This window comes from Ambystoma mexicanum, chromosome 2p (genome assembly GCF_040938575.1).
Source record: "Ambystoma mexicanum isolate Mex_15411 chromosome 2p, UKY_AmexF1_1, whole genome shotgun sequence".
Taxonomy (NCBI): Eukaryota; Metazoa; Chordata; class Amphibia; order Caudata; family Ambystomatidae; genus Ambystoma; species Ambystoma mexicanum.
The window spans coordinates 26,869,438-26,893,258 of NC_090923.1; the positions used below are offsets into that span (position 1 = coordinate 26,869,438).

Consider the following 23,821-nt stretch of genomic DNA (forward strand, 5'->3'; position numbering starts at 1 on the left):
TCTCTGGCGTGTAATGCCATTGCAGTAGTACCTTAATCCACATCTCCCTCAACTGTATAGAGGAGGTTAGTTTGGGGATGGTTCCCAACAAGTATTCCCACTGACTCCTTGGTATGGTTTCTCCCAGTGTTATCCACCATCCCCTCAGATAGTTCCATTGAACCCACTCTTCTCGATCATTCAAATGTTTATAGATATTGGATACTATATTTTTTTATCTGGGGTTTGTGGTAATAAATTGATCGAATGGGGTTGACTACCTTGTAGCTGCTTCTTTAATTGCCAGGGAATTTAGCCAATGTTTCAATTGGGTGCATTTATATGTGTTCCCCTCTGCCAGTCCTACTTCCTGTGAGCATTCCCCAAATGATTTGAGTGACTGTCCGTGGAACATGTCCCTTATTTTCTGGCATTCTACTTTTTCCCACTTCCAGAATGTCTCTTTTTCCATTCCCGGTAGAAATCCGGGCTTTCCAAACATTGGGAAAAATGTTCGATGGTTTTACCGATAGTTCTCCCCTCTCCGTTACCCTGTCCCAGGTCTCAATTCCAGCCCCCCGTATCTCACTAATTCTGGTATTCGGGTATCTCTTCTTTTTGGCAATCCACAAGATTCCCTGGAGGGGCACCGCCACCACCCTGTCCTGTCTTGCCCACATCTTATGTTGGTCTTCATTGAGCCTTTCCCTCATGACCCGTAATTGTGCGGGAAAGCCATACCCTCCTTGTTCCTTGGTGCCGTAAGTGTGGCCATTGCTACCCTTGGGGGCTTTCTTTTCCATATATGATATAATGACTCTATTCAGGGAGCTAAAAAAGGTGTTTTGGACTTTAATGGGTAAAGCTTGAAAATAATATGTTAGTCTACGTAGTATCACCATCTTAATTGCCGCCATTCTCCCACAACCCTGTGATCGTGAGTGAGTTCCATTTCATCAGGTCTGTTCTAATTTTTTCCAGTAGCTGCAGGTAATTTGCCCTATACATATGTTCCATCTTTTTTGTAAGTGTTATGTCTAGGTACGCAATACCCTCTATAGCTTGCTGCAGCTGTGTGGTGGATTCCAATCTATTCATTATCTCTGGGTCCTCTGAAAGATTTAGCATCTCTGATTTTTGCCTGTTTATTTTTAGTCCCGATATCGGCCCAAATTCTTCCAGTTCTCTCATATTTGTAGTGAACATGTCGTATTCGACAGGGCTACTAGCATATCATCAATGAATCCCATTGTTTTCTGAGATTCCCCTGCCATTTCTATTCCCGTCAGCTGATCGGACTCCTGTATCTTAATTAGTAGAAGTTCTAAATATATAGCGTATAGTAGCAGGGATCGGGGGCACCCTTGTTTGGTTCCTCGTCCTAGTTCTACTTTGCCCGACACTGTACCGTTTAGTGTTATGCAAATCGATGGTGTCGCATAGTTGGCCTGAACCATGGTAATGTACTGCGTCCCAAAACCCATATGTTTCAGTGTGTTGAATAGCACTGACCATTCAACCTTGTCGAATGCTTTTTCTGCGATTCAGGATTGCTGGGTGTCTGTTTATTCCCGTTTGTTCTATTAGATGACCAACTCTATGGTTATTGTCGAATGTTTGTCTGGATGGAATGAAGCCTGATTGGTCCTGACCTATTATTTTCGGGAGGAGATGCATCAGTCTGTTAGCGAGTATTTTAGACTATAGTTTAGCATCTATATTTATTAATGCTATTGGTCGGTACGTCCCTGGTGTTGTCTGGTCTTTCCCTTGTTTGTGGAAATGTACTAGTTTTGCTTCGTTCATGGAGGGGGTTATATTTCACTTAGTTTTGACTGTATTAAATAGTTTTGTTAGAATTGGGGTCATTATGTCACTAAATTTCTTGTAGAAGCTGGCCGGGTATCCATCTGGGCTGAGGGCTTTGTTTTTTGGTAGGTCTTTTATGACTTTTTTAACCTCCTCTTCCCCAATGTCCTCATTCATTTCTGCCCGTTCCTCTTTACTATTCTGTGGGATGGGGAGATTTGCTAGGTATTTCTCTTATTGTACTTCCGAGGGGTTATCCGATGCATACAACTTCCGATAGTGCTCCCCGAAGATTTCCTCCATCTCTTAATTTGTTGTTTTCTCCTGACCCAGACTGTTTCTGAGTTCTATTATTGTCTGAGTCCCCTTTTTTCATTTAATTGTCTGGCTAGGTATCTATCTGCTTTATCTGCAGTGTGCAGTACTACCACTGTTTCATATATAATAATGCTTTCTCTGCCCTCTTTGTTCAAAGTGTCTCTAGTTGTCCCTGAATGTGTCTTAAGGCTTTTCTTAATTTTTTATTTGGGTTTTTTGCCATTTCCTCTTGTATGACCCTTAGTTTTCCTTCCAGTTCTTTCTCCCATTGTCTTCTCTGCTTCTCTTTCCCCACTTTGAGTGCTATAAGGTGCCCCCTCGTTACTGCCCTTTAAGTGCCAAGGACGAGTATACTCGTCCTTTTTACATAGACTTCAATAATAGCCTGGCACTTACGGGGTATTCCATATTATTTCCTGTGAGACTTCCTCCTTCTCATTTTCTCTGAAATATTGCTCTTCTATTGTTGTTTTGCTGGATTCTGGATTCGTGTAGGACGTCTATAGGGAATTTCCAGTTCCATAGTCCCCCCCTTAGTTTTCCCGTAGTCTAATCTCATACACAGTGGGGCGCGATCTGATAAGCAGATGGATCCGACTTTGATGTCCTTAATTTTCCCCAGCATCCCAGTCGACATCCAGATGAAATCTATCCTTACGTTCGACCAGTATACATGGGAATAGTGTGTAAATCCCTGTTCCTGGCCTCCAACTACCCTCCATGCGTCATGGAGGGCTACTGTAGTCATCTTATGTGTTAAGGCTTTGGATGGTGCTTGTGTTTTCCGAGTTATGTTCCCACTCCTATCTTGTCCCGGTGCGCATGCTAGGATGAGGTCGCCTGCCACTATCATGCGCCCTTTCGCAAAAGGCTCTAATTTTGATATGACTTCCCTTATGTATCCGTCGTGTCCTGTATTTTGCGCATAGATTGAAGCTAGCGTGATTCTTTTGCCCCACAAGACTACAATCAGAAATAAATATCTTCCCTCCTTGTCCGCTTCTGAGTCCACTACTTATGGTCCCAGCCTGTCGTGAAGTGCAATCAGCACCCCTAACTCTTTTCCGCCCACATTAGCTCGGTAAATTTGTGTGTATCCCTAGATTTTGTATTTCCATTTGTCTACTTTTTTATGTGCGGTTCTGGGAACATCAATATATCTGCTTTCACATCCCGTAGGAAATGTTCCACCTTTTTCCTTTTAACAGAGGTACGTTAGTACTTTAAGGTCCTTCATCGGAGTGTTTATTTCCTCTCCTCTTGTCTACCATTTCCTTTCATGTGTTTGCCCCACTTCTGGTCCCCTCCCTGCTCTCCCCCACTTTCTTCCCTCTCCCCAACTTGTCAACATAACCCCCAACTCAAACTCCCTCCTCCCTCCTTTCCCATTCCCTGAGGAGGGACCAGGTTCCTATGATCGCTCGGACGAACTGTCCGTAACGCCTGTCCCTCAGATCTTCCCAGAGAGATCATTGTGGGGTTTACTAAACCGCACTAGCGGTTCCAAGATCTGCCTCTTTTCCCTTGTCTCCTAGGCCGCAATCTTATGTTACGTGTCGTCTTACCCATTGTTCTTGGGTGTATTCGGTGTCCACCTCTTCTCGTGTTCTTGTGGCCTCTTGCGCCACTTACAACTGTTCTAAGTGTCCTCTTTTGCTCTTTTCGTAGCGTCTATAACCCGCTTTTGCTTTTTCTTGTCTCTGTTTTCCATTCCCATGGTTTCCTACGAGTGCCTTCGCCCCTTCAACGTTATTCCATATTTGCTCCTTCTTCTCTTTGCATATTTAATATCTGTTTGCTTTCCTCACACATTGTAATCCTGTGGGTTCACCCCTCCCAAGTAAACAGTAGGCCAAAGGGAAATGTCAATTTGTATCTTATCTATTTAGACATTAGGAATCTCACCACTGGCCCCATCTATCTCCTTTTTAAGAGCTTGGTCTGTGCTAGGTCTTGGTAGAGGTGTACCTCGTTTCCGTTTATTCGCACCTGCCCTGCTTCTCTTGCTTTCCTCAGGATCTGTTCCTAAGGCGTATTTGCTGCTAGGACATCCCTCGGGCAAATTCCCGGTTCTCCCGTCCTTCATGGTCCTACTCTATATATTCTGACCACCTGGACCAAATCCTCCTTGTCTATTTCCAGTATTTCAGCAAACATTGTTGGGCCATGCTATTTAAGTCTTTATCCTCTACTGTATCTGACGGTTCATAGAGATAATGTCGAAAAGAAAATGTCGACTTACAAAAATGTCGAAAAAAAATGTTGAAAACAATAATGTCGTAATCCTATACATATAATGAAAAGAGTCCATTTTTAGAAAAAAAAATGTTGAAAAAAAATGTCATTTAGCACTATCAATAAATACATAGACAAGAAGAGTCCCCCCCAAACCCCCCTCACCCAACACCCCCCTGACACCCCCCCACCCCCCTCTCACCCCTCATACTCAACACATTTTAATTATATATATATATATATATATTTATTTAATTATTTATTCAATAAATAAATAAACAAGAAGAGTATCATTTACTAGGGGGGTTCCCCCCAACCCCCTTCACCCAACACCCCCCTGCCACCCCCCCACCACCCCCCTCCCCTCATACTCAACACATTTTAATTATATATTTATTTATTTATTTATTCAATAAATAAATAAACAAGGAAAATATCATTTACTGGGGGAGTCCCCCCTAACCCCCCTCATCAAACACCCCCCTGCCACCCCCACCACCCTCTCACCCCTCATACTCAACACATTTTAATTATATATTTATTTATTTATTTATTCAATAAATAAATAAACAAGGAAAATATAATTTACTGGGGGGGTCCCCCCGAACCCCCCCTCACCAAACACCCCCCTGCCACCCCCCCACCACCCTCTCACCCCTCATACTCAACACATTTTAATTATATATTTATTTATTTATTCAATAAATAAATAAACAAGGAAAATATCATTTACTGGGGGGGTCCCCCCAAACCCCCCTGCCACCCCCCACCACCCTCTCACCCCTCATATTCAACACATTTTAATTATTTATTTTTTTTTCTAAAAATTCGAAAAACTGTAGAAGATTTTATTTTATTGCTTTTCTACATTATTTTTTTCAACATTTTTTTTTCGACTTTTTGACTGTCGACATTATTGGATTCGACATTATCACTGACCACCGTATCTGACAGATTTTGTATGCGGATATTAGAGTGCCTTGATCTGTTTTGGATTTCAAGGTTATGCGTTAGGCAAGGTAGATGGTCCCATGTTTCATCATTTGTTGTGTGTATCTTCCTCTATGCTTTGTACAGCCTTATCCAGTGTGTCCGTTCTTCCTTCTTCCTTGGCCATGTGTGTTTTGGGTTTTTCTAACAATTGTCTCATTTCATCTTTGAGGGACTCGAACTGCGTTTGGAGGGAAGACATAAACTGGGTTTGGAATTCTTTGAACCACCCTAGCATATCTTCTTTGCTTGCCATTAGGCTTTCTTCTGTTGTTGTTGGCGTGGGTTGGCTTTTAGCAGTTTCCCCTCTTCAGCGGATTGTGGTATTCCATGGGCCCCACAGTTGTTTGGTACTGGGTTCTTGCCTTTGCTGGGGGCTTTGTTAGAAAGTTGATGCCGCTTTCGTCCTTGTTTTGGATATGTAAAAGCTGTTTTGGCCTCTTCCGGACAGCCCCTCCCGTTTCTTGCTTTTCTGGCGTGGATCGGGTGGGTTTATATTGATCTCTGATAGGTGATGACGGTAATGAATATGGGGGCAGGGACTCCCTCTACTTTTTCTTTTACTATCCCCTCCAGGGGGGAATCTTTTTTCTCCTTTTTGCCTTTGTGGGAGCTGTTTTCACCTCCCTGCTTTCTCCTCTTCTTTTGTGGCTGGGGCCTTCTTATTAGTTCTGTGCCCCTCCTCCTCCCGCTATTGTTGCTCCTAAATGCCCAGGCCCCCCATCTTTTGTCCCTTCACTTTTCGATTTGTTGTTGGGTTCCTCCGTGCCCCTTGCCCCTGCCGGGATGCTTCCCTTTGGTCTCTGGTGCACTCACCGGTTGCTTGGTGCCTTTCCCTCATGGGTGTGAAGGGGACCACCTTTCCGCTTCTCTCATGGAGAATTTGCCTCCCTGAGCCGGGTTGTCCACATAGCACGCTGTCCTTATGGCGCGGCTGCCTTGCTTCCTGTCCGATGAATTCTTTCTACTCTGCTTTGTAGCCACCACGTATTATCGCTTGTATGTTGCGATACTAGTTTCTTCTCTGTGGAGTCTAACCACCTCCTTCTGCACCCGATCGATCACACCGAGTGTTCTATGCCGTGCCTGGGCTCTGGTGTTTCCTGCTTTCCTCCTGCTATGTTTTTCAGGTTTGTGTAGACACGTAACAGCGTGTCCTCTTGGGCGAGGATCTTCCCTTCTTTGCTATGCCGCACGTTTTCCCTGCCCCTCCATGCGACTTAGCCTCTGTTTCACGCTTTTGGGGGAGAAGTTGTGTAAATCTTGCAGCAGTAGCTCATGTATATCTTTTTTGTTGCGGCCCGGTGGGGAGTGAAGCTCACATACATCTTCCTCTGCTGGCCGCCATCTTGAATCCTGACCTGACTTTTTACAGTGAAGCAAATCCTTCAGCTTCACTCCACTGGGCTTTTGTAAACATGTTATGGGGAAACTGACAAATCCTTCAGGCTGTCCGTACTGGGAAACTATGTTTCCTTTGGTCTTTTAACTTTGTTACTTTTTTTGGTAACTTTTTATCATTGCACAATGCATCTTCCAATACATTCCAATGGCCTTCCTTTTGTATGACCCTAGACCTACACTCACAAGGGATCTTCTTTGGTTACTTTAAATGGGCCTAAAGATAAGCTGGTGCCAGCAGTTGCATTATGACTATTTTTGCAATACTTTTCGTTAGCCTTACTGTGTTTACCGCCTTTGGGTATCGACTGTGGATAATGTCCTAACATGGTCGTGCAATTAGTGTTTGCTTGTTCTTTTGGCCATTTTGTTTTCGGGGCTTCTTCCTGCCCTGCCAGGTCAGAAAAATCCTTTTATGGTCATGCTCTTGGCCGAGAAAGGCTTACTTTTCACGGGCTAGTCCATACCAAGTTAGTGGGGTCCCAGGAAATGGGCTGGGACTGTCTGGTCCCAATCCACATATTGGCATCGGAATGTCTGGTGTGCATGCTTGCCTGAAACCCACAGGGGCCCCTAATTGGACCACTGCTGATGTGCATGTGTGGGGCAGATGTTGCCCTTGGAGGGTTGGGTCTGATCACTCACCTGACTTTGGGTTAAGAAGAGGTGTCCAGCAGATCTGAAGAGGATCCAAGTATCATGTAGTAGCTGAGAAGACCATGGAAGGCCCATGGATTATCCTTGAAGAGGCCTGGTGACCTAATCTGGCTGCAGTCCCGGTGGAGTCTTGCCTGGCTACTCATCTCTGAAGAACATTGTCAGTTCTTCACCCTTCTAGACTGGTAGGAACAACTGGTCCCGGCGTCTCCTGGTACCCAAGCAAGTTGGAGCACTTGGAAGTGTCCCTGGACCACCCAGTGGACTGACTAGCCCCAGATTACTACCGTGATAGGAGTGCCACTGTTCCGAGTTTCCGTCTGGAACTCCAGGAGTCTTGTGTGACAAGAGGTCCTCCCGCAAAATGTCAGCTCTCTGCCATCAAAGGGTCCTGCGATAGAAGGCTTTCCCCAACTGCGACAACCCACGTAATCTGCCTCTGCATGCCAGGTTAGTGTCCAAAGGAGGGCTGCAGTGCTGGTTCTTGCATGGTCCGTTTAGAAGAGGTTGCACCAAGCTTTCATCCACGAGCAGAACTCTTCTTGCACCTACAGCTCCTGGGCACCAGCGACCAGAATCTAAAGTGGGAAACCCTACCTCAAAGGACCCTCTGTCGACCCACCAAGTCTGAAGAGAAACCAGAGGTCGGGTTGTAAGTTGTAGCAATATTTACCTGCCCCTCTATCTTCACTCTTGAAAAAGTTGGTCTAACCTATGAAACTTTTATACTTGTTTGGCTTTGACACACCTTGCTGGTAAAGGCCCCCTGAAAGCTGGAAACTATTTTATTCACTAGAATACTACTTCATCTGACTTTTGGACCCATCTTCACATCCCCAGCAGGGACGTTATTTGGGGGACGACAGGGGTCGCAGCCGCGACCCCTGTGGCTTCCCTTGCCCCCTGCAGTATCACTTGATACCCATGTATTAAATTAAAAATGTACACCACGGGTAAAGGCTTAGCCAGGGCTTGAAGCACGAGAAGGAAGCACTCAGTAGGGGTTGGAGCTGACCATGCCACGTGTCACATGTCACATTCAGCTATAACCCCTTCTCCAACTTCCTGGTTGTGAACAACAAAAAGGAGCCGAGGGAGGCCTAGAGTGATCGACCAAAGCTGGAAAACAGGTAAGAAGGCTTTAAAAAGAAAATAATAGGATGTATATTCTGCATGTGTGAAATGCGTGTCAGATGTATCTATGTTCTATGGGTCAGTGAGGGGTGGGGGAATGAGAGGAAATGTGCTAGTGTTTGAATGTTCTGGGTGGGTGTGTGCCTGTGTGGAGAATGCAGTGATAGTGGATGTAAGAGAAGTTGTATGAGTGAGTGGCTGATGGGTGAATGAGTAGGGATGGTACAGTGTGTTTCAATGTTCTGGATGGGTATGTGTCTGTGAGGAGAATGCAGTGTGAGTGGACGCGAGAGAAGGTGTACGGGTCAGTGAGTGGTGGGTGAATGAGTAGGAATGTGATAATGTGTGTCTGAATGTTCTGGGCAGATGGGTGGGTTCCTGTGTGGAGAATGCAGTGCAAGTGGACGTGAGAGGTTTATGAGTGAGTGAATGGAGGGTGAGTGTGAGTGTGTGTGTGTGTGTGTGTGCGTGTGTGTGTGTAAGTGTTCTGGGTAGGTGTGTGTCAGTGCGATTGTATGTTTAAGAAGGTTTATGGATGAGTGACTGGTGGGTGCGTGAGTGTTATTGTGTGAGTGGTATTGTGTGAGTGTGTGTGTGTGTATGTGCGTGCATGCGTACGTGACATGCGTGCGTGCATGTTCTGGGTGGGTGGGTGCATGCTTGTGTGGTGAATGCAGTGTGAATGAATGTGACAGGAGATGTATGGGTGGGTATGGTATAGTATGGTAACGTTTATTTGCAAAGTTCTTATACACAAGGCAAGTGTTTCAAAGCGCTCAAGGAGGTAGGGAGCAAGGAGAAAAACAACAGTCATTCAGAGCCCTTGAAATTCAGAAACGATAATAGTCTGTCAGGAAGAGTAAGTGCATAGAAGTGCATGTAATACAATCAACAGTGGGGATAACAGCAAATAGGCCTGACGACGATTCTGCAGTTTTTCCAAGTGCATTCACCACCATGCAGGGAGTGTAGACAGGGGGAACAGACAGACAATCTTCAGGCAGGGTGCAGTCGGATCGCGCAAGTGCACAGACGGTTCCACAGGAGGAGGAGGGAGACAAGTCCTGGGGGGGTCCAAGTGCACCCAATCGGTGGAGGCTGGGATACGTACAGAGAGTTGCCACTCTCTTGGGTCATTGATCAAGTGCAGTGATGATGAGGCGAGTGCAGGGCCCGGAGGCGAGTACCTGAGGACTGGCAGGAGTGCCAGGGCCTGTGCTGTGAGACTCTGATGTACACCAGGTGGCCAGTCAGCAAGCTCTACGGAAAAGGAGGGAGAGAGGGAAAGAGCAGAGAGATAGGTTAGCAGGGTAGATGGAGAGAGGGAGAGAGGAAGAGGAGATGAGGAACATTTTGAGGAGTTTCTGGAACTTAAGGAGTTCAGGCTTAGCAAGGAGGGAGGCAGGGAGGCTATTCCAGAGAGAGACCCCTGCTGAGGATAAAGATCTCTCTCCAAATCTCTGCTTGGAGGACAGGCTCACTCGCAGAAGGTTGGAGGTAGATGAGCAGGGGGCTCAGGAGGGACAGTATTTACGTAGGCATTGGTGCAGATAGGTAGATCCCAGGACCCAGAAAGCCTTGTGGAAAATGCAGAGGGTCTTCAACGTGATCCTTGCCACCACGGGTGCCAGTGGAGGGATTTCAGCTGCAGAGAGATGCAGTCCCTGGGCTTGATGCCAAGGATAAGTCTGTTCTGTTCTGGATGAGTTGCAGAGCAGGGAGGTTGTGAAAGAGGCTGTTGCAGTAGTCCAGCCTAGAGATAACCAGGTCTCTGGAGACATTAAGTCACTGGGGGGAAAGCGAGAGGTGGGTAGAGTACCTCTGAGGAGGTGTAGCTGATAGTTAGACCTTTTTGAGATGTCCGAAATGTGAGAGGAGAAGGAGAGAGTGGAGTCAAAGATGACCCCAAGGTTTTTAGCCTCACAGGTGGATGCAGGCGCAGGGCTAAGGGAGGCCGGCCAGAGTGAAAGTGGCCAACCGGGAGCAGGGGTCCCAATGTGAATGATCTCAGTCTTACTGGCATTGAGGCAGAGGTTGTTTGCAGCACTCCAAGACTGAATAGTGGACAGACAGTCAGATATAAGCATGGAGGAGGAGGCGGCTGAGTGTAGCCTGAAAGATAGTTGCCTGTCCTCCACAGAGCACTGGAAGTTAGAGGTGAAAGTGGCAATCACACGTGCCAGTGCAGCCATATAGACATCGAAAAACCAGGGGGATAGGTTAGATACCTGGGAAACGCCACAGGTTGAAAGAGGGAAAGGCTCTGAGTTCCACCTGGGATGGGCGGTTGGAAAGAAAGGAGGTTAAACCCACCAGAGCCTGACCTGTAATTCCGAGGTTGTCACAGAGAGGTGTGATCAGGATGTTGTGGTTAACCATGTCGAAGGCAGAGGAGAGGTCAAGGAGAATGAAGATAGAGGGGATGTTAGTCTCAAGAATTGAGAGCAGGTCTTCACAGGCGTTTATAAGGGCAGTTTCCATGCCTCTGGATGCTCTAAAGCTAGATTGATGGTCATGGAAGGAACTGATATATTCAGTGTGGAGGGTCAGCTGAGCGATAGCCAGTTCCTCCAGGAGTTTGCCCAGAAAAGGAGTGCTAGAGATAGGTCGATGGTTTGCCGGAATGGAGGGGTCGGCAGAGGGTTTCTTGAGCAGAGGGTTCACAATGGAGTGCTTAAGAGCAGTTGGGAAAACTCCAGCGGAAAAGGAGAGATTGCAAAGGTCAGCCAAGGCTGGGGCGAGGGAGTCAATGTTGTCCTTAATGGTTTTGGAGGGGCAGGGGTCCACCTGTTTGGATGAAGCCTTCATAGACAGGACTTGTCTGGTAACCTCATCAGGTGTGACGGATGAGAGAGAAGAGAGGAGGGTCCAGGAGGCCAAGGGAGGCTCTGGTGTAGCTGTATCCTGTGGTGTGGAAGAGAGGGAGGAGATGATGTAATGGGTTTTTGTGATGAAGTGTGCAGCCAGGGCCGAGCAAAGGGCCTGGGTGGGTGTGAAAGAAGAAGAGGCTGCTTCAGGATTTGCCAGTTCCTTACAGACTTTGAAAAGTTCAGCCTTGTTGCTTGATGGAGTGAAGATGCAGGCTTGGATAAAGACTCTTTTCTTGGAGTGGATGCAGAGTTGATGTAGCCTTTGAAGGAGGCGGCAGGCCAGTTTGTCAGAGGGGTCCGCCCGACGAATTCCATTTCCGCTCAGCTGCCTGACACTTGCATTTAAGGGCAGCCAGATCGGAGTCGTAACAAGAGTTGCACTTTTTGGAAGTCTTCAGTCGGAACCCTCATGACAGGGGCAAGAGTATCAAGAGTGTTGGAGATGGAGAGATTGAAGTTAGAGAGGGCTGTGGGTGGGAGCCAGCCGCAGGTATAGTAGGGTATAGTAGGGGTAGATTAAGTGGAGGCAAAAGCAGCCATTGTCACTCTTTTCATGGGTCTGGTGACCTTGAAACTGAGTGGTGAGCCAGGTGTGCCACTGCAAGAGGAGAGGAGAGCTTCAAGTCTGATGAGAGAAGAGAGTGGTCAGTCCAAGAGAGAGAGGTAGTGAGAGGGATAGAGAGAGGGATGGGATGTCAGTAGAGATGAGAGCATCCAAAGTTTGTCCCACAGTGTGTGTGGAGCCAGAGGGTAGAATAGAGAGGGAGAGAGACTTGCATAGGTTGTGAAAGGTCCTGAGGAGCCAGGAGAGTCCAGATAGATGATGCGATCACCCAGCAGGAGGAGTTGAGAGGAGGAGGAAAGTAGAGAAGAGGCCAGGTCAGCCCACTCCGAGAGAAAGAAAGTGGACTATCCTGGTGGCCGATAAAAGGCGGCCAGAATGAGGGAAGATTTAGGAGTGAGTGAGAGCCTGCAGTCTAGGCACTCGAAGGAGGAGTAGGCCTGATTGGGTATGAGGGACACAGGTATCCATTCTGGGAAGATCAGCGCCACTCTCCCACCTGTCTTCTTTGGCCTGGTGAAAGGGGATGCCTGCGTGTGTGTGTGTGTGTTTAAGGCCCTGAGGGACTGGGGATCACTAGAGCATTTTTGACACATCCTTTATTGACTTTGCATGTTTTACTGTTATTTTCGGGGCAAAGCTAAGTTCATGTGTGTCATTACATGGCAGAACCAGCATTTTGGTACAGCCAGTCTAGCCATTGCTTACTGTGGCATTTATAATGTGCCTATACAAAGTGTTTCAAGGCGCTACGCGGCAAGGGAGGGGGAACAGAGGGAAGACAGAGACAGCAATCCTACTAGACCAAGTGTCATTCAGATCGTGCAAGTGCTGGTGGACAGGTAGCTATCGATGTGCAGAGGGGAAAGAGCATGCAGCATTAATAACAGGGTTAGTGTCCGTGAATGGTGAATGGTGAATGGAGCGTTGTGCATCAAGGCTGCTTACCAGGGCGAGTAGAAGTTCTTTAGCTCCATCTGTATCGACTGTCCAGGAAAAAAGTAACATAGGGAGCTGCTCCATCATGCTCTGACAGTCTCAGACAGCGGCTTTAGCGTTGGCTTTGGGAGGGAGCTGGCGATCGCCTGCCGGCATCGGTCTCCTTCTGGTGGAAAAGCTCCAGGCATCCAATCACACAGTCTACCTCTGGGTGCAACGCAACAAAGATCAGCTGATTCAGGTTGCCGCATGGGCGGACATGATGGAAAGGAGGCCCCCGCCGGCAGCGTGCTCCCGGAGGGACCACAGCATCATCCCCAGGAGGAAAGAGGGGAAAGATCCCTCGTTGCACACAGGGTACCTAAGTACTGGGCCTGGGAGAGGGCAGGCGATCGCCTGCCGGTATTGGCCAACTTCTGGTGGAAAATCTGTAGCCATCCAATCACACGGTCTCCCTCTGTGTGCACAGCAACAAAGATCAGCTGTTTCAGGTTGCTGCGTGGGTGGCCATGATGGAAAGGAGGTCCCTGGCAGCGTGCACCTGGAGGGACCACACGCAAAATCCCCAGGGGGAAAGCGGGATCTCGGTCGCTATCGCATACTTGTGGCAAATAGTTACATCCTCCAATAAAACAACTCACCTGCCACCACTGGTAGCTGGTATATTTGGGGACCAGGCACCGCCCCTTCTTTCTATGCTAGATGAAACATTTAAGCTGTGAAAACATATTTACTTCTTTCGCTTGTAGTAGGAATGCCCCTGCAGCAGCATCATCATCATGGATATTGCACACATGTGATGGGCCGGCCCGGCCCAGGGTGTGGTGTGCCCTGTGCTTTGTGAAGGAGCATCTGGGGGCCCCGAAATGTTGTGTTATGTCACTGATTGGGCTCTGCTCACCTTGATTGTATTCAAGTGTGATGTGAATGGTTGAGAGGGCTGAAAACTCAACCAGGACCCTGCTGTGGTGCAACACTGTTTAAGAAAATAAGCCCTGAACACAGAGACTCAGAAGTGAGAGAGCCATGGAGTGATTCACCCCTCCCCACTCAAACTGCTGCTTGGAAAGGGCTATGTGGAAGCTTCATTCACAGGCCAGTCATGGTGGGGTTCATACAATAATGCATCTCGCACATAGAGCTATGAAAATCATAGATGCATTGATCCCCACTTTTGAGGGAAGTAGGGTCACCCATCTCCACACCTCGCCCCATTAAAATAAATTGAAGAAGAGTCATGTCTCAAAGCCTAGGACATTAAGGTGTTATGTTCGGCTCGGGAGTGTGGGGGACAGCATGTGGTTGCTGGTCACATGACTTAAAGAAAAATGCTCACTGAGACGGATGGCCTCAGCTTACAATCACACAATAGGTTTCCACTATCGTGGTGGTAGATGACTCAGAGATACATTCATAACCGGGGCATTTTGTTAATACTAAATCTGGTCAATGATTTCCTTTTCAGGCCTTGCTCGTGCAGCATTTTGCTCCTGGGGAAAAAGACAGCGCACGCCTCCCCAGGTCAGTGCTTTTTGACTTGCAGGTAAGAAGTACTTCTGTGTCCATTGGTCTATAAATGTTTCACACCCTAGCTGTAACCTGCGTTAGTGATTTTGGTTACCCTGTTACAAGTACTGTATTAAGTATGTTTTACATATAGGCCCCACATCAGATCTTGAAAATTACATTCCCCTAATGTGTGATCATGGGCAAATCACTCCTCCCTTTATGCCTCGGTTCTTTAATCTGGCTTAAATGAGAGAGTTTGGAAACACAGGTGTTAGATGCATCTGAAGGTTGTGTGCCATCACATCCAGTGATGTGACTTGCAGTGGGATACAATTACATCACTTCCTGTGATGTCATCAAAGGTCAAGGGTCGCATGATGTCACTTCTGCTACCTCTGGCATTTTGGTGAAATGACATCCCTGGTCCCCAGGACTCCTCTCCTAATTATTTTCCAACTCCTAAACTACTGGAACATTTTGTGAACCTTTGGGCACAAGAACCCTTACAACTTAAGGTTATATTTCTAAAGATACGATTATAAATTCTGTTGACAGTTGGTGCTAACCTATCACTTACCTTCCTTTACAGACAAATGGGAGGTGGGATTGTTTTATTTTACACCTGTATTTATGTTTTTAGTACCTAGTATTGTGTGATGTTATTACTTGCCAATGGTTATTTTTCATGTGTTTTCTAGACCTCTAATAAATAAATTAAACCTTCTGCCATTCCCCTTTCTCTTCGATCTAAGTTCTCACTCTCCTCCTTCCTACCCGATGCCTCTTCCACCAGCACTGCCTTCTCCAGCCTCCAATCCCTACTATATGACTCATTCTCCTCTCACTTCCTACTAATTTCTTTCACCCCCAAGTCTCAGCATCCTCAACCATGGGTCACCCCATTAATGCGCTCTCCACACAGACATGCATCAGCTGCTGTGCAAATGGAGGCGTCCCCACTTGCATGAGGACCTGCAATTACCTCTCTGCCATGAACTCTCTCAAGTCCACTCTTGATAGAGCGAAAAGGGAATTCTACCTAACCCTCATTGACTCTCACTCCAACCATCCTCGCCAGCTACAGGTCACCCTAAACTCACTCCTCACTCCTACGGCTATCAACACCACTCTCACAGTTAATGACCTAGCTGAATACTTTGCTACAAACATTTTCAAAATTATAGACCCTCTCCAGACCTTCCTCACACTCCCTCCTCCTACATTTTACACTCTGCCTACTCTACCATCGTCTTCTGCCTCCATCTCCCATTTTAGTTACACTAATACTGACAAAGTGATATCTCTATTGATGAAGGCTAACCCCTCTTGTGCCTCATCAGACCCTCTTGCTCCTCAGCAAGTCAAGCCTATTGCCCCTTTAGTGGCCTCTAACCTCGCTGAACTCTTCAACCTGTCCTTTGACTATGCTTGCTTTCCCTCTGTTTTTAAAACAGCCACGATCACCACTCTCCTAAAAAAGCAAGGGGCTGACCCGGACCTATCGGTTAACCTTCGCCCTGTGTCTCCCCTTCCGCATTACTTTAAGGTGCTTGAAAGGGTTGTTTTCAACTGTCTTACTAATTACTTAGACATCCACACCCTTCGAGACCCACTACAAGCAGGTTTCAGCTCCTGTCATTCCACAAAAATTGCTTTCATGAATGTGTCAAATGTATCGCCTCTGCTAAGCACTCCAACCTATCCTCTATCCTAATTCTCCTTGACCGGTCTTCTGCCTTTGACACTGCCAACCACTCTGATCTTCTTAATACTCTGTTTCGTCTTGAGATTCGCGATCAAGCCCTGGCCTGGATTGAATCCTACCCCGCACTTTGCTCAATTCTCTCTCTCCTGGAGCAACAACACCTCTCAACTCACTCATCTAACTGTTGGTGTCCCACAAGGCTCTGTCTTGGGTCCACTCCTCTTTACACTCTACACCTCTGCTCTTGGGGCACTAATCACCTCCTTTGGGTTCTCGTACCTCGTGTTTGCAGATGACACCTAAATCTTCTTCTCTTTTCCTGAACTCTCTTCTGATCCCTCTATGAAAATGTGCAACTGGCTCTGTGCCATTAAATATTGGATGGCTTTGCACTCTATGATGTTAAACTCTAAACAGAGGTGCTCTTCTTCCCGGACAAAATCTTTTTCTCATCTCTTCTCCTGCCTATCCGATTCCCACCTGAAACTCTCGCCTACTCTTCTTCAGCTGGAAACCTCATCATCATCTATGTCCCTTCACACACCTTTGCTACTTTAATCTCCAAAACTGGAGCAGCAGCTCGCCTCCACCTCCTATCTGGGTGGGTCTCGTAGCAGAAGAGTGACAGAAACCCATGTCGTGCTTATGGCAGCAGCGGGATCAGAGATTGGAAAGCGGAAAGTGGCACAGAAGAAGCAAAGCAAGGAAAACAAGGTGCGCAAGCAGCGCGAAGAGAGAAAAAGACAGAAGAGAGGGCGCGAGCGACCCGAAAGCGGAAGAGAGGGTGCAAGTCACCTGAAAGTACAAAAAAAGGAAGTACAAGGGTGCACGGCAAAGAGAAGGAAATGTGCCAGGAGCACCACAAAGCAAGAGGAGTGTGCAAGAGTGTGCCATTGGTACGAGAAAGCAAGAAGCACATTAAACAGAAAAACAGTGCAGGAGTGCACTACAAAGTGGAAAGAAAGAAAGAAGTAAGGCAAAAACAAGAGAAAGATACCAAGTGTGAAGTGAGGGGCTAGAAGTCAGAGCGGTCGTTCACAGGTGGAGCAAAGGCCTGGTGTTTTCGAAAGTCTGTGACACTACTATGGAAGGAACTGTGTGAACTTTTGTTTGAGACATTTTTGGAACCGTTGCAGGAGAGGCCTAAACTTGGGGAAGGGATCCCTGAGAGGCCTGACCAGAACAGTGTTTTTTTTGTTATTTGGAACTGGAAGTAGTTAAGCTCAAGGAAGGGACCCCATGCTACCCAGAGATATTGTGAACTTTATTTTCAGCAAGACACCTACATGGAAGATACCAAGGGCATCCCTTTTCATGTTGAACTATATTTTTGCTAAACTGGCAGAACTACACCTGATGGTAAGGCCACCTGAAACCAGCTGTGGTTTTCATTTCTTTTTGAGCCACCATTTCTTTCTTTAAGAAGATCCCAGAACACATTTTGTCTAAGAGTGAGGTCAAGCATAGGTTTAGACACAGACAGACGTTGGGTTTGGACTTACGGACATTGCCGGCACTTAGAAACATCAGTTGAGGGAACAACCCCTTTAGAGTTTGGACCAGTTAGGCATTACACCAACCCAACAAAGTTTTTCAATACAGCTATTCAAATTGTTGCTTTTGAGGCTTTGTGCCTCTTGATGCATTGCCTGACTCACAGTGCCCACGGTTTGAAATTAGCGCCTCAGGCTTTCCTGGGCGTAGTTATTTTTGGCATCACTGAAAGACCATTAGGGTTACAAGTCTGTGTACAATTATCCTGGCGGATAAATTAAAAACAAACAGATAGGTATCCCTCACTAGTTTATCAAAGCAGGTCCCTGCAGACCAGAAGCACCTACAGGGTGCCTGCCACAGCCCATGTCAGAGCCAATTGTTTGCCAAACATAAAACAAAGATAAAGGCAAGAACTGAACTACAGAGTGCAGTCCTTCTGTAGTTCTATTCAGTAGTTTTAATCTGGTTATTGTATTTCAATGAGTCCCTCTTTTCCCTGGAGGAAGATCTGCACATTTTCAAAAGGCCTTTCTTGCAAACCACTTGCCTATAGTGTACATGCCATTACTGGCATTTATGATCTGTGAAAACGGTTTGTGTGTCTGCTGCTGTGTTTTTTTTCTTCGCACTTTTGCCGGTGAGGCTTCGGTTTCTATTTTTGGTTTGCCATGTTAGGTTTAACTGTTTATGTTGCTGTTCATTTGTTTGAAGACAATGCTTTGAACCTTAGTGTTTTTTCTTGTGATTCAGGCCTAAGGCCCTGTGTAACTTCACAATCTATTTCTGCTGGTTGCAAACTATTGGTGACATGCTACTGTCTCCAGAATGAGTGAGTTTCAGAGTCACTGCACCCATGGTTAATGTGTGCCACCACATAACCACGATTTGTGGCCTGGGTGTGTTTACAGATTGGGGGTGCAGGTATGTTGTTGCCAGGTATGTTGTCATATGGCCCCGAGGGTTGGCCGCAGGTTACGGTGCAGTTACCCCTTGTTGTCTATTAAGAGTTCCTTCTCAGAGGGCCGTCGCTATAAGATTGTTATGCATTCCTGGGGCTGCCGTTTCTATGGTAGCAACTGATTGTGTTGCCTTGTGTTTGTCCTCTGCCGCCGTGTTATTTTTGCCTTTCTGTGCTTCGTGGGTTGCCACTCACTACAGAAGGTCGCCGTGGAGCTCTATTACCACATATATTCTTGGCCTACGCCAGACGCCTTTAAATTGCTGCCAGCATGCCTGCCTTGTTCTGGGGTTTTCCATATTCCCTTGGGGTTACTTGTCATTGTCATTTTTGGTTGATGAATGGACTTTGTGTTTTCTTTTTTGATTTATTGTGGGCTTTGTCAAGATTTGGTGCTTCTGTTCACCAGCACCCTGTCCACGCTACAGACAAATTAGTGCACGGATACCGCTACATGCTTTACTACCGTGCACGGGGTAGGCCGTGATTAACAACAAGAAAAAATTATAACTAAATGTTCGTGATTGGCCATCCTTCCATTGCTTTATTTACTACAATACTCAGAGCCTTGCGGTCTATAGGCAATGCTGATGGCATTCTGCAATCTGGAAGTTAAGTGCCAAATGTTATTACTGAGTTAACCCTGACGCGGTTCATCGAATACATATTGTGTTTTACTTTCTCTTTACATTTCGCAAACTCTATCATTCCTTGCTTGCTCCTGTTTGCCCTTTTTGTAACACCTCCTGTGTTTGTCTTTCTGCTGTCACCAACAGTAAATACCAATAATCGTTAGGTTGTTTGCACCACTCCTCTTGGCCTGCACCACCTACAGATCCATTCTCCCTTTGTGTCTCCCTGCTCTTTTCATTCCTAGAGTTAGCGATGGGCTCTGGGCATTTCAAAACACCACTTACTCCTGCAGTAGGGACCAATACATTCTTCATGTTTTCCACTTATGGGGCATTGACCTGTAAATATCTGAAAGATTGGAATTATTTTACCGCTTTCAAAAAGACTTTCAGTGGCCTCTGGAGGGCTAATTTTAGGCGATCATCTTGTTGTCTTGAACAAGGCTTTGGAACAAAGAAAGTCTAAGGTATCTGATGGTGATTGGTCAGCCTATTATGCCTGGCACAAAGAATCTACAGACAGAATGCATAACATGTAGGACTAGATCACTGAGTAACTCTCAGGCTAAGCTAGAGAAGGAATTAGAGCAATACAAGCATCTCTCCAAGGCCACCCAGCCAAACAGTAAACACACTCGTAAAACAGCCCTCTACCCAAGTGTTTCTGCAGAAACTGTTAAAGACTCCCCTTCAGAAGCAGCTACAGCTCCACCTGTTGACCTTTTTGCAAACTATCGCCATACTCACCTCTCCTGATTGTCCACACACGACCCTCACACCACAGCGAGCTGCCATGACACCCTAGCCATCCTCACCCACCCTCTGGCTCCCGCACCACTCACTGCACTCCAATTGCCACCTCACTTTTTACGTTCGAGCACCAGAGCCAAACCTCTAGCTTCCTTCACCCCCATTGCTCCCGCCCAAAATCATCACAGCAGGGAACACAGGCGGACCAATGACTATTTAAAAAAATCTCTCACTGCAGCAGATCTAGGTTCGCCACTCTACAATGCATTGCAAAAGCTAACTAGACAAGAACTCCATTTGTCACATTCTTCCATGTCTACACTCCCAGCACTGCACGCTATGAATGACTCATCATCCACCACTGCTGCCACTACCCTTATGCCTATGCGCACCCACCCTCAGGCCAATACCAAGGCTGTACCTGAGAATTCACACTCCCTGGAACTCCACTGACCTATACAATATGGCACAATAATTCCCTACATTGCATCACATCCCCACTGGTTTCATGGAGCATTTGAACACAGTGATTGCTTGTTATTACCCCACCATTGGAGACCTGAAACAACTTCAATGAGCAGTGCTCAAAGACACTCTATACAAACAAATTCCTTATTAAAGAAATGTAACCCTTATTTATTTATTTATTCATTTATTTGCATTTATATAGCGCGCATCGGCCCTAGGGCATCGTGGTGCTTTTTAAGGATACTTTCTTAGACAAACAGCATAGCTTATAGGGTTACAAGAGCATACAGCAGTTTAGACATACATTTCAGTAACAGATTGGGCAATTAACATGGATGAACCCAACAGGTCAGGTAAGGTATGTCTGAAGTGTCTAAGGTGGCTGGCCTAGTGGAATAGTTGAGTTTTCAGAAACTTGCGGAATGCTGAGCGTGAGGTCTCTTTCCTGAGTGTTGGTGGTAGTGCATTCCAATTTATTGGTGCTAAGACTAGATAGCAGGCTGCAAGCATGACCAGTCTGAATCTCACTCTGACTACTTGTCTAAACCTGTATTAGTTTCTCATTTTGTGAATGGTCTCCTTCCTGAAATTTCAAACAATATTCAAAATGTTCAGATTGGGCGGCAAGCTGAATCTATAGAAAAAACCTTTGCAAGCAGCTCAACATTTATATGACAAGCTCAAACCCAAGGAGCAAGACGGTACCACCCACCTCATGGCTTTGCATACAGCGTGTTCAACAACAAAAAAACTGCCTTTTGAAGCCAGAGACGCCCGGGTACCCCACACCAGGCCTTATTCCAACAGGCTTCTCCTGCTTTTCACCAGGGCCATCAGCCATGAAAAACCTATGCACACCTCGTTTTTGCCTGCCCAGCAACCCCAGCCGGGCCAACCTTTCTGCAGATATTTAAAGCAGACAGGCCATCTCATCCAGCAATGTCCTACCAAACCTGCCAGACCACGGCAATATGGTCCCACTACTCTAAGCAATGATTTAATTACTCCTAACAATTCTAATTTCTACCCTTCAGCCCTGCCACCGACACCTCCGTCTCCTCCTTCTCCTATCGGGGGCTACCAGGATGTGTATATCTCTAATGGTTCACAATGACATTGCCTGAGGGACCCTGCCGTGCTGTCTGCTGCTTTACTCCTGTTGGTCTGTCCCTATCTCAAATGTAATATCCAGGGACACAATGTTAAATATTTAATTGACACAGGAGCCAGGCGCTCAACGCTACAAGCTGCAGGATTTCCACATGATAACGTTTCTAGAGAAATTGTAAATGTTATTGGTATGTCAGGCACCCCCACCCCACACCCAGTGTCCAATGAATTATCTGTTTCCATTGGGCCCATCAATGAACATCATGCCTTTCTACTGAGCCCTTGCTCACCTGCACATTTTTTGGGTATTGATCTACTATGCAAAATGCATTGTACCATTTACTGTTCTCTGGGTGGTATTTACCTAGAGGTTCCACAGTCTAGACACGCTGAATGATTGTTCCTCCTCCAACAGCCCACGCACCCGGAGCCTCCTCCCGAGCCTCCACCACTCCTCACGCCCACCCATGCTACACAGGTACAACACTTTATTAGCTCATTGCCAGTTGTCCTTTGGGCTGCACACGTCAATGATGTAGGCCACATTCTCTCAGCCAATCCTGTTTTCATCACTCTTAATCCTGAGGTGCCTCTGCCACGAGTACCCCAGTACAGAATATACTGTAAAGCAGAGGACTGTATCAAGCGTGTCATCTCTTCCCTCATTGATCAGGGCATCCTCTACTACACTACTAGCCCCTGCAATACTCCGATACTCCCGGTGGCTAAGTAGGGCACAGACAAATTCTATTTTGCGCATGATTTACGTGCCCTTAATAAGGCCACCTTCACCTCGCATTTGGTGATCCCGGACACTGTGACCATTCTCTCCTGTATCCCGCCCAACGCCTACTTTTTCACTTGCATTGATCTTGGCTCTGCCTTTTTCTCTGTCTCCATCCACCCTGACTCTCAGTACTTCTTTGCCTTCACATACAAGGGACGTCAGCTCACGTACAGATCGCTTCCCATGGGCTATGTTGACTCCCCATTTCTCTTCTCCCAGATTCTGCAGGAAGACCTCCAGGATGTCTCCTTACTGGGAGGATCCACTATGATCCAATACGTTGATGACCTCCTTCTAGCATCACCTTCCTTTCAGGACTCCTTCTTTGACTCCAAAGTGCTCCTCACTGCCCTGCAAGCAAAAGGTCACAAAATAAACAGGGCAAATTTGGAGCTCTGCCTACCCACTATCCGTTACCTAGGACCCAACATTTCCCATGGCGCTAGGCGCCTTGCCCCCTCTTGTGTGTCCTGCATCTTGTCCCATAGCCGCCACTAAATGACAGCTAGGCTCCTTTTTAGGAATGAGCATTTTCTACCATCCCTGGATAATTCATTATGCCTCTAGTGTAGCACCTATTCAAAAGATGCTACATGACTCCCAGCCTGACAAACTTACATGGTCTCCTGACGCTTCCACAGCTTTCTCCATTGTCAAGACTGCCCTCTCCGTTGCTCCTGCCCTCACCCTTCCTGACTACTCTAAATCATTCACCCTGTTCTGTGATGAGAAAGAGGTGTACTCACACAGAAGCATGGGGTCCTACAACGCCCTGCAGCCTATTTTAGCTCACGGTTAGACACTGTAGACTCTTTCTTTCCCAAATGCCTCAGAGCGGTAGCTGCCACTGCCCTTCTACTTACGAAAGCAGACAAAATTGTCCTAGCACACCACATAAACGTAGCAGTGCCACACTCTGTATTAGCACTCCTCATGGGTAAAACACAACACCTATCTGCTGCGTGTCTCACCAAATATGAAAAACTGTTCCTCTCTTCCACCAATATCACTCTTATCAGATGCGCCCCACTCAACCCTGCCTCCCCCCTGCTTACACCTGATGACGGTCACCTGCATGACTGCCTTGCAGCAGTTGACGTTGTATCATCACCAAAATCTGACCTCAATGATATTCCCCTCCCTAATCCAGGTGTCATTCTCTTTGTTGACGGTTCATGTCTTAGAGATTTCACAGGTATTCTCCAGGCAGGCTTTGTTGTTTGCACCTCCTTTGAAGTATTAAACACATTTCAGCTCCCATCAGTAGAATCAGCACAAGTTGCTGAACTCATTTCCCTCACACAGGCTTGAACGATATCCACACAATCCACAGCCACTATATACACTGATTCATGTTACACCTTTGGTATCTCACATGACTACGGGACCCTCTGGAAACAGAGAGATTACCTGACAGCACAATGTACTCCCATTCTTTATGCACCTTATGTTGAAGCACTACTTAACACCATTCTTTTACCCACTGAGCAGAAAATTGTGAAATGCAAGGC

The 23,821-nt window shown here is 46.6% G+C and overlaps 1 protein-coding gene across 1 annotated transcript in view; it reads right to left on the bottom strand.

The window, feature by feature from the left end:
• STAB1 (stabilin 1) overlaps positions 1-23,821 on the bottom strand; it is a 1,160,316-nt gene that overhangs the window by 1,047,921 nt on the left and 88,574 nt on the right. The gene's annotated exons all lie outside the window — the stretch shown is intronic.